This window comes from Medicago sativa, chromosome 3 (assembly GCF_051527215.1).
Source record: "Medicago sativa cultivar Bolivia chromosome 3, Bolivia_mono, whole genome shotgun sequence".
NCBI classification, from domain to species: domain Eukaryota; kingdom Viridiplantae; phylum Streptophyta; class Magnoliopsida; order Fabales; family Fabaceae; genus Medicago; species Medicago sativa.
Window position 1 is genome coordinate 36,783,151 of NC_140751.1, and position 10,873 is coordinate 36,794,023.

Below are 10,873 nucleotides of genomic sequence, written 5' to 3' on the forward strand. Positions count from 1 at the left end.
TTCTTTCTTGACTTACATACATATCTTGGAGACTCACATTATTGCATAACATAAATCATATAGGATCCTTGACCCTCATAACAATATCTCATTTCCTCGTTCTAAGAGCAATAAACTTGAATCTTCAAAACATCATATTCGGTTACGATCACAAATTGTTACCTTCTCCTGCATGACACTTCTTCTTCTAATACCGGTTCCACACTTGATAATTCAATCATTACTTTGAGTCACAAAAAGGAACCTTTCGACTTTGACCTTTATTTCTCTTATCATAGCACATACTCTTCATTTGTTGTGACTCTAGCCTTTCCTATCTTACTTTGGTGAAGATGCATCCATTATACCTTTGCCATATCCTTCACTGTCCGTATTAATCTCTTTGCTTACTTAACATTTCGTGAGCTTCTCGCTTGTCCCATATTGCTTCTCAAGAAGACTCTTACTATCAAGTTTCCTGTTCCATGGTTATTATCGAAAACTTTATCTATTAACATTCCATTGCGCCACTCTGATTCCCACCAGTTGACTTTAACCAATATTCTAATCCATTGAGACGACTGAAACTTCACATTCTTTTTCCCATATGAGCATCATCTTCTAGAACCTTTCTCAAAACCTTTCAAGTGGCAACCATTGCCATAAACTTGCACCTCACAATACCTTGTAAGATTGAATCTCACGGTAGACTTATCGCATTACCATATTATTTTAATTGGGGACAGACCTCACATTCCCACAGGTTGGGTTTACCTCATGACATATACTTATCATACTTAAACTTGTTTCCGAGCAATCTCGAATTCTCATGGTAGATTCATCATAAATTATACATGCCTTTCTTGATCTTGCTTCATTGCATCCTCGTATTCTCGCATACTATGTTTTGCGTAATCAACTAATGCTTGCTCGTTAATTTCTTTCTTTAAGAAAACATTATAATATAACACACAGATCATTGGCGTTGATGATTTTCCACTATAAATAAACATACACCAAACATAGGTCACAGTCGTTACTCTAAAATCACAGAACAAGTTGATAACACATATGTGCCATCAAATCTTGGTTCTAGTGAGTTTAGCCCACTCTACGCGAATCGTAACAAACCGGTACCTACAAAATTTTCATTTGAATTTCAAAAATATCAATTTCAATCACCCATATGCATATATCTTTCTAAACTCAAGTAAACTTTATTATCCATCATCATAACGAGCTTTAGCAATTCAATTAAACAAAACATAGGTCCGGGGGAATACTCATAACTGTTGGAACAAAATGTGTTTAACAATGAACCTTAAAGAGTTTTGATGATAACAAGGTATTAAAAATTGTAAATTGGACTAGCTAATATTTGTTCAAGTGTTCAGGACCTTAATTAAAAAGTTACATCAGTTATTGGTTCTGAATGAGCAAATAAAGAGCAAAAGGAATCAACAAAATTGAAGCTTAGTGATTCTGAAGGCAACTCGCTCCTGAAGAGAAAAGTGCTCCTGAAGTAAAGCCGCTCCTGAAGTTAGTAAAGTACTTCTGAAGAATAGTGCTCCTAAAGACAAGAGATCCAGAAGCCACATCATCAGAAGCTGTGTTATCAGAAGCTGTATCATCAGAAGCTGCATCATCATAAGTTGCGTTATCAGAAGCTGCCTCATCAGAAGTCATTTCACCAGAAGCTGAAGATCAACTGGATTTGCAAAAGATTCAAGGATTGAAGAATCATCACTGCAAAAGCTGTCTATTGGATTCGAAAACACAATAAAAGATTAGTGGAATTTTGCAACGGTCATTTCAAAGGTGTTTGAAGGCATGTGCTTGCAATTTGGACGAAAGCGTTGACATTGTACTTTGTACGAACTGTACAACCACCTTCTCCACTACTCTGTTTTGTGTCCACGCTACAAGACAAGAAAACAGCTCCAGAATACGGCTTTGCCTGCATAGATGTTCCTTTGGATAAGGAATGAATTTCAAATTGGTTCTTCATAGGACAACAACCAAATCAGGCAAAAGATCGTTGGTGAAAGATCAAGCTTCAACAACGACTCTTTGATGTGCTGGCAATTTCACAACGTCTCTTTCACACCTCTATATAAAGGAGTGAATACTTGGAGAATTGGTAATGCTGAACAAAAGACTCACAACATTTTTACAAGTGTCAAACCTCTGCTGAAATTGTTTTGCATTCACTTAGAATTTATGTGTCTCATATTCATATCTTAGAAATTCTTAAGTCATTGAGTCTGTATCTGATTTGTATTGTGAGCACCTCTGATTGTATATCAAGTGTTCAACCTTAAACAATTTTCTGTGTAATTTTGTTTAGTTAGAAGTCTCTTGCAATTGTGGTTGAGCAGGGAAGTCTCCTGATTGTGTTCTTGAGCAAAGGAAGTCTCTTGCTTGTGTGCTTGAGCAAAGGAAGTCTCTTGCTTGTGTGCTTGAGCAATTGTAATCAGATATTACTCTTAGTGAAATCTCCTTGGAAGTGCAAGGGGGACTGGACTACTTCCGGTTTGTGGAAGGAACCAGTATAATTGCTTTGTATCGTTCTTCTTCTTTCTCTCTGTATTATTCCACTGCATTTAGATTCTGATAACCACTTCAGAAGCTGTTTCACTTAGCTTCTGACCAGTGTGTTCAGTTTTTAGGAGAAACGAAGAATTTTCCAAAACCCAATTCAACCCCCCTTCTTGTGTTTTTCTCACCTTCAATTGGTATCTAGAGCCTTGGTCTGTTGTGTATCACTTAACCATGTAACAGTCAAAGATCTGAGAAAAACATGTCTACTCCTCCTCCTACTAGATCTGGTGATACTAGCTATTGAAGGAAAAATCGAAAGATATCATACACAGCGGAAGAAGAAGAAGAAGAAGAATTTCGATTTTCATTCCTTGGATCATTACGAAATTCAAACATGAATCAGTGATTCGATTGTTACCTTGAACTGTGGAATCTGAAAGCTGGAACTGGAAACTGGAATCTCGATCACAGCCAAGCAAGCAGCAAAGCCTCTAGCAAGTCCACACGAACAGTGCTCCTCCAAAACTCGGTGCTAGCCAATGAATTGGAAGTGCAGAGAAGAAAGGGGTTTGCTTCAAAACGTGTAACCAAAAACTTCAGCACCAGAGTTCTATTTATAGAACTTCTAGTGTACTCTGCAAGTCATAAGTCACTATTGGGCTTCAGTAAGCCCAACAACGAGTTTAGTAATTTTGCTAACTAATTAGTGTTATTTACTAAACGCACCCCTTATATAAGTCATACTTATATATTTCTCTTTTGACTGTTCTTTGTGTGTGACCCTATAGGTTCTAGTCACGTTGGCAATAATATTAAATCTAATATTTAATATTATAAACAATGAGCGGTATCTAGCAACACATCATTGCTACCCAAGTGACAAGAATGTCAAGTGATCTGGCGAAACCTTTCCATGATAATACTCATGTGTACACTTACTCCTTTGTCTCGATATCTTTATTGATCCCAAGGCATAGATATTGTCACCCTTGTATAGATCAATATTCATATTCCTTGATTCCGAAATATACTGAATAACGAATAAGTCCAATATCTTATATTGACTTAGTTCGGCATGGCCATGCAGTTTTACAGTCATATTTCATCAAGAGGCCTAAAGATATATCTCCCGTTTATGAGGAGGGACAAATCCCATCTAGGACACTCATGTCTCTCAGCATGCTTCATCAAGTACCCATCAACCAACGTTATGGTTATCCTTTTACAGACAACGTTAGAATGGCAACAAAGCACTTGAGTCCACATCTAGGGATCATAGTGGTTTCAGGTCTAAGAGCGATATACACTATTATCATTGTGAGTATATCTTATGACAATTGCATAACTTACTATGTAGTATTCTCACGGTGGGTCAATCCAATATAAATATTACTCCTAATATTTATATCTATGTGAAGACTTGATAACTCTTTATCCATGATCTGTGAGATGTGATCATCAGTCTACCCACATAATAGTCTCTATGCTTTAATGATATCCCACTTCTCAATAAAGCTTGACTACGGATACTTTTAGAATAGTTTCCTTATGTTTAACGGGGTCTCACAATTAAGTTATACTTAATGTTCCATTAAACGGACTAACTATTCTAGGGACTTTATTATTTTGAAACAAATCAAAATCAATAAAGAAACGCCTTATAATTTATATTTTCACAATATATATATATTTATATCAATATCATGATACAAAGCCAAACCCAATCAATATAGATTGGCTATTAGGGTTTACTCCAACAATCTCCCACTAGCACTAAAAGCCAATCAAATATTAACTCAATATCTATTGGTCAAGTGTTAGCATCAAACACACTATGGACAAGATACTCTACTAGCAGATAAGGAACTCTTTCCTATGTTTGTAGGTCATACCTCTTTCAATTTCCACTTTCGATCTTCTATCGAAAAGAAATTGAAGTGTCAAAGTATACATTTGGATCATTGGTGAGATCAAGTTTTCATTGCTCGCAAGATTTAAACCAATTTTACCTCAGACGAGATCAATGGAATCCACAATGCATGAAACACATGCTTTCACTTAATTATGAGCGAAACAATCCAAATCATATATATTTGACATCTGTAATAGAACAACAACTATCTGAAGCTTGTACTTTTACAAATTTCATAGGTTATATCCTAGCATATACTGTACACTGATATGAAATTCAACAGTATTGTAACTCATTTACAACGTTTCTTTCATCCGTGTTCAAGAAACAATCCAATATCCTTTAAGACATCAAGGATATTCTTGAAGGTATTCTAGTGTCGAACACTATAATCAATTTTGGTACATATTAGAAATAATTTTCTAACCATGTCTTACATGAGTAGATGAATTGTTTTGGTGACTAGTATGTCATCTACATACTCCACCAAACTAATATAAATGCTCCCACTAATTTACTTGTGTGCACAAGATTTCTTTATTAATCATAGTTTTCATAAAACTTCATTAATAAAATAAATAATTCAACTTCGAGAAGTTTTCTCTAATTCATAAATGAATTTGATAATACATCTACCTTTCTAGTATCCTTTGGATTAACGAAATCATACATATGTCAAATACATATATAAGGTTATTCCAATTAAGGAATACAACCTCGTTATCCATCTTCTAGAACATGTATTATACAACAACAGGAATTTGGGATCGATAGATTTAAGTATTACAATGATGTAATAGTTTCGTCATGATTTGCATCACGAGTTGCAAGAAACCTTTTACAATCAATCACATCTTAAAGGTATTCATAATACTATCCATGTCAGTTTTCTAAAAGAAAACTCACATTCCAATATCCATATATGGTCTGTGTACATAGATTCTTTATAAGATCCCATGGCATATAGCCACTTCTCAAAGTTCAAGCCATTTAGATCTTGTGCTACTCAAACTGGTGATTTAACAACAACCCTTTGTTGAATCAACTCGTGTTCCATTCTTAGAGAGATGTGTATTTTGTGTTACTTGACTTAATTCAAGTTCTACATCACTCCCACTGGCTCTTGCAAAGCTATATTCCTTGAAAAGGAATACTTCAGTTCTAGCGACAAACAACTTTTGTCAAGGGAGAAGATGTAGAAATAGTATCCTCTAGTTTCCTAAGAGAACCTCCACAAGTATACATTCATTTAATTTTAAGTTTAGTTTATCTAGTAACCATATAACCTCAAATTATCATAAAGTCAAGAATAGGTACTCTTACCTCCATATCTAATATGGTGCCTTTATGATTACTCAATTAGAACTAGTTGTGGGTGAAGAATAACTGTAATTTAATTAATTTCAAGAGTCTTTGAGCTATAATCTAACTATTTTAGATCAAGTCATGTCAAACATGAAACGATAATTATACTCATTAATCAAGCATTTACAATCACGACTTACTCGTATAGTCTTTATACTTTTCAAACTTATTCCTTTTACTTCATTGTTAAAATCTTTGAACAATTTCAAAGTCTTCTTGAATCGTGTCAAATACACTTTTCTTCTCTACTAAATGATTTAGTAATGTTAGATGAAGTAATAGAAACAATATCTAGCAAATATGTTTAGTTCTCCATATACATCTCATATGTATATAAACTCAAATAAATTACGTGCCCTTTCACCTTTGTTGGTGACCGGTGTACTAATCTATTTTTGAAAAGTGGGGCTCACATCCTTCAAATGATATAAAATCAAATGAGTCCAATAGTCCATATCCATGGATTTTGGAAATGTGAATCACACCTGTTTGTACTAAACGTTGATGCCAATAATCTACAAAAGGTTCAAATCTCATTTGATCCTCTTTTCACATAAGTTATAGACCAGCTTATCAAGATCATGGAACTCAATTCCATTACTTGATTAACACACTTGTATAGAAAACATTATTTGGATAATAGGACAACATTTGTCTTTTTATTCAACTACACAATCATTCTCTTGTCAATGCAAGATATATGATTTGATGCTTCTATTTTATATGGAATTTAATAACAATTATTTGGTTCCATATCAAGTTAAATTTAAGTCCAAGCATTAGCTCCTACGTCAATAAAACAATTTGTTTCATTCTAGACGTAAGTGGACTTCACTTATAGTTAATCTCCCGCTTCTTTAGAACTCTCTATATTTCAACAAATATGAGACTAATCATCAAATATCATATACTTATGATGCAGAAGTAGAAATTTAACTTTCTATAACTATATGGGTAGATAAGAAGTCTTACTTCTATCTTATATTTTGACCCTTTCAAAACTACGAGCAATTTTTGTTTTTCAACTTTTGAAATAATTGCTTCCCCTTTTTGCAACCGTGTTTAACCTTTCAAAGGTAGAAAAACAGAATTTGAATTTTATTCTTATCCATGTACATCTACTTGATAGCCTTAAACTATTCATCTTATAACATTGAGGTTGAATGATCATATCATTCTCCATCGTCGTTACCACTATGAGATATCCTATATCTACTCATTTGACCCAATGCTTCTGATAAGCGTTGTTTTTCAAATATAGACATAGAAAGTTGCTAGGAAATAACTGCTCAAGAATATACAGTTTTTCTCATTCTTAAGAACAATTCTTAAATTTTGTACCAATTCAGAAACTCTTTTCTGAAAATTTTGTTCTTCATAAGAACTTTTAACAGTATAATAAAATTTATATGCTAAAGAAATTCTAAATACAGAAAATAAATAAAATAAATGTATCATGATTTAAAACATATTTAAATAGGTCTTTAATTAAATACGCTCCCACTATTTTACTCAAATCAAATGACCTTCAAAACACTTGATTCGGAAAATCCCGTTGGAAGATTTTCTAGTGGGTTGAAATCCATATTTCACCTTGCTTTAAGTCAACGGGGGCTGTACTCAAAACTCAGTTATTTAGGTAGGAACTCCTTCCAGTTGTATCTCATACAACTTTCAAATCATTTGAGTGAATAACTCCTTACTCTAATCTATCATATAGATGTTCCCAAACATTGCTTCTAAATTTATTTTAATCTTATTAAAATTAATTTAGTTAAGTTAAACCCAAAAGAATAACACTTGGGTAAATTGGATTACCGCACCGCAACTTACTAGTATAGAAAGTGCACCTCGCGGAGGCGAAACCTACACATTTCGATATTAGTCTTGAAGGGTGTTAAACTTTTGGAAAGCATTAAACTTAATATTTTGAATTGAAGGATTTTTATTAAGTTTGATCTCACCTCACCACGGCTTATATATAATATATATTCGCACTCCAATCATAACATGCATAACGATTATACAATAATAAAAGTGACATGATTATGGCCATCCTAACGCTATGACTCTCTCAAGCCAATGAGAAAATCTAAACTAATCCTAGAAACGATCTTGCTTCTCCAAGCTTGACCTCCAGGACTATCCTAACGTCATGAGCCCTATTACTTCTTGCATTCTATTTACATTACATATGAAAGAAACTCGTTTTACATACGAGGGAGTGGATGAGAAGAGAATGTACAATAGAGATATAAGAGAGAGGCACGACACGCAGGCCATATTTTAATATCCAAAAGAAATAAAATAAAAGGACTAGGGCCATAATCATTCACATGATAATAATAACAAACACACTTTTATTATTATTAATTATACCTTATAATTAAATAAATTAAATTAAAATTTGACATATGATCACATTACGCAGATTAGCTGGGGGTTTAATTGAGTACCAAAATATATTATATTGAGTACAAAAATATATTATATTAAGTACAAAAATATCTCATATTATGTACCAAAATATATTTTATTGAGTACCAAAATATATTATATTATGTACCAAAATATATTTCAGATCAAGTACTAAAATATATTAGATTGCATACCAAAATATCTCAGATTGTGTTCCAAAATATTCTAGATTGCGTATTTCGCATCAACACTTGACACGTTTATGAACACCCAAATCGTTTCGGCAAATATTATGATCAAATCCAAAAGGATCATATATGATATTGAAACTCTTTCAAATCATGATTCTTTTAAATTATAAACAAATCAAGTTAAAGTCATGCAAATCGATTAAATAATTTCAAAAGATCATATATGACATTGAAACTATTTCAAATCATGATCTTTTAAATTAACTATCAATTTAGGATCGTTTATTACCTTTCAAACAACTTTTGAAAAACAATCCAAAAGGTAGAATTTTTATTTACTTAATTATAGTAATATTGACACTAAATAATTATTATAATTAAATCTGCTTTATTTAGGCAATCAATTTGTTTCCAAAACAAATTACAGGGCTAAAATTAAGCAAATATTTTATTACCAAATTCAAAAATCATATCTGATATTGAAACTCTTTCAAAATCATGATCTTTTAAATTTACTACCTTTCTCCAATTAAATAAATTAATTAAACATAAATATTTTCAAGGATTGTTTCTTTAGCATGAACAACCGGATCTATGATGCTTCACCAGATTCGGATATTGAAGCTCACTCTCACGAATTGTTCAAATTCACAACAATCTCTTTGAAAATAATTGATCGAATGATACAACCATAATAATACAACGCTTGTATAGTTAGGTATCCTAATACAACAATCAAACATCAATAGTTTTAACAATTGTTTGTTCAGTATGGACAACCGGATCTTTGATGCTTCACCAGAATCGGTATTCGAAGCTCAATCTCACGAGTTGACTACAAATTCACAATCAATTATATAAAACCTATTGAACGAATGATATCATCAATATATCACATATAATGATGTTGTATTAAAATCATATATCACATATATGATATTGATCAATCAATTTTAATTAATATTTAAATTTAAATAATAAAATATTAACACTTAATATTCTATTTTATTAACGGATTTGCATTCCAAATTAATTCCTTATAGAATATCAAAATATTAGCAAATCAAATATTTGCGAAAATATTATTATCTCTTAAAACAATTTTAAAAGATAATCTAATTTGATTTGTTTCCAATCATGTTCCCGTCGATATGTATAATCGATATGTCGATACTTCACCAGAAACGGTTTCTGAAACATCAAACAAATCGAAAAGCCATGCACAGAAAACATGATACGATGCCAATTTTAATTCTCTTTATTATTTAATTCCGATTCAAAATGTTTAATCATATTAAAACATAAAGCAGTAACAAAGCAATCCGATTCATGGTTTCGTAATTGGCTCTGATACCACTGAAGGAAAATCGAATAGAAGAATGGAGTAGAAGCAGCGGAATAATTTTGATTTTCATTCCTTGGATCATTACGAAATTCAAACATGAATCAGTGATTCGATTGTTACCTTGAACTGTGGAATCTGAAAGCTGGAACTGGAAACTGGAATCTCGATCACAGCCAAGCAAGCAGCAAAGCCTCTAGCAAGTCCACACGAACAGTGCTCCTCCAAAACTCGGTGCTGGCCAATGAATTGGAAGTGCAGAGAAGAAAGGGGTTTGCTTCAAAACGTGTAACCAAAAACTTCAGCACCAGAGTTCTATTTATAGAACTTCTAGTGTGCTCTGCAAGTCATAAGTCACTATTGGGCTTCAGTAAGCCCAACAACGAGTTTAGTAATTTTGCTAACTAATTAGTGTTATTTACTAAACGCACCCCTTATATAAGTCATACTTATATATTTCTCTTTTGACTGTTCTTTGTGTGTGACCCTATAGGTTCTAGTCACGTTGGCAATAATATTAAATCTAATATTTAATATTATAAACAATGAGCGGTATCTAGCAACACATCATTGCTACCCAAGTGACAAGAATGTCAAGTGATCTGACGAAACCTTTCCATGATAATACTCATGTGTACACTTACTCCTTTGTCTCGATATCTTTATTGATCCCAAGGCATAGATATTGTCACCCTTGTATAGATCAATATTCATATTCCTTGATTCCGAAATATACTGAATAACGAATAAGTCCAATATCTTATATTGACTTAGTTCGGCATGGCCATGCAGTTTTACAGTCATATTTCATCAAGAGGCCTAAAGATATATCTCCCGTTTATGAGGAGGGACAAATCCCATCTAGGACACTCATGTCCCTCAGCATGCTTCATCAAGTACCCATCAACCAACGTTATGGTTATCCTTTTACAGACAACGTTAGAATGGCAACAAAGCACTTGAGTCCACATCTAGGGATCATAGTGGTTTCAGGTCTAAGAGCGATATACACTATTATCATTGTGAGTATATCTTATGACAATTGCATAACTTACTATGTAGTATTCTCACGGTGGGTCAATCCAATATAAATATTACTCCTAATATTTATATCTATGTGAAGAC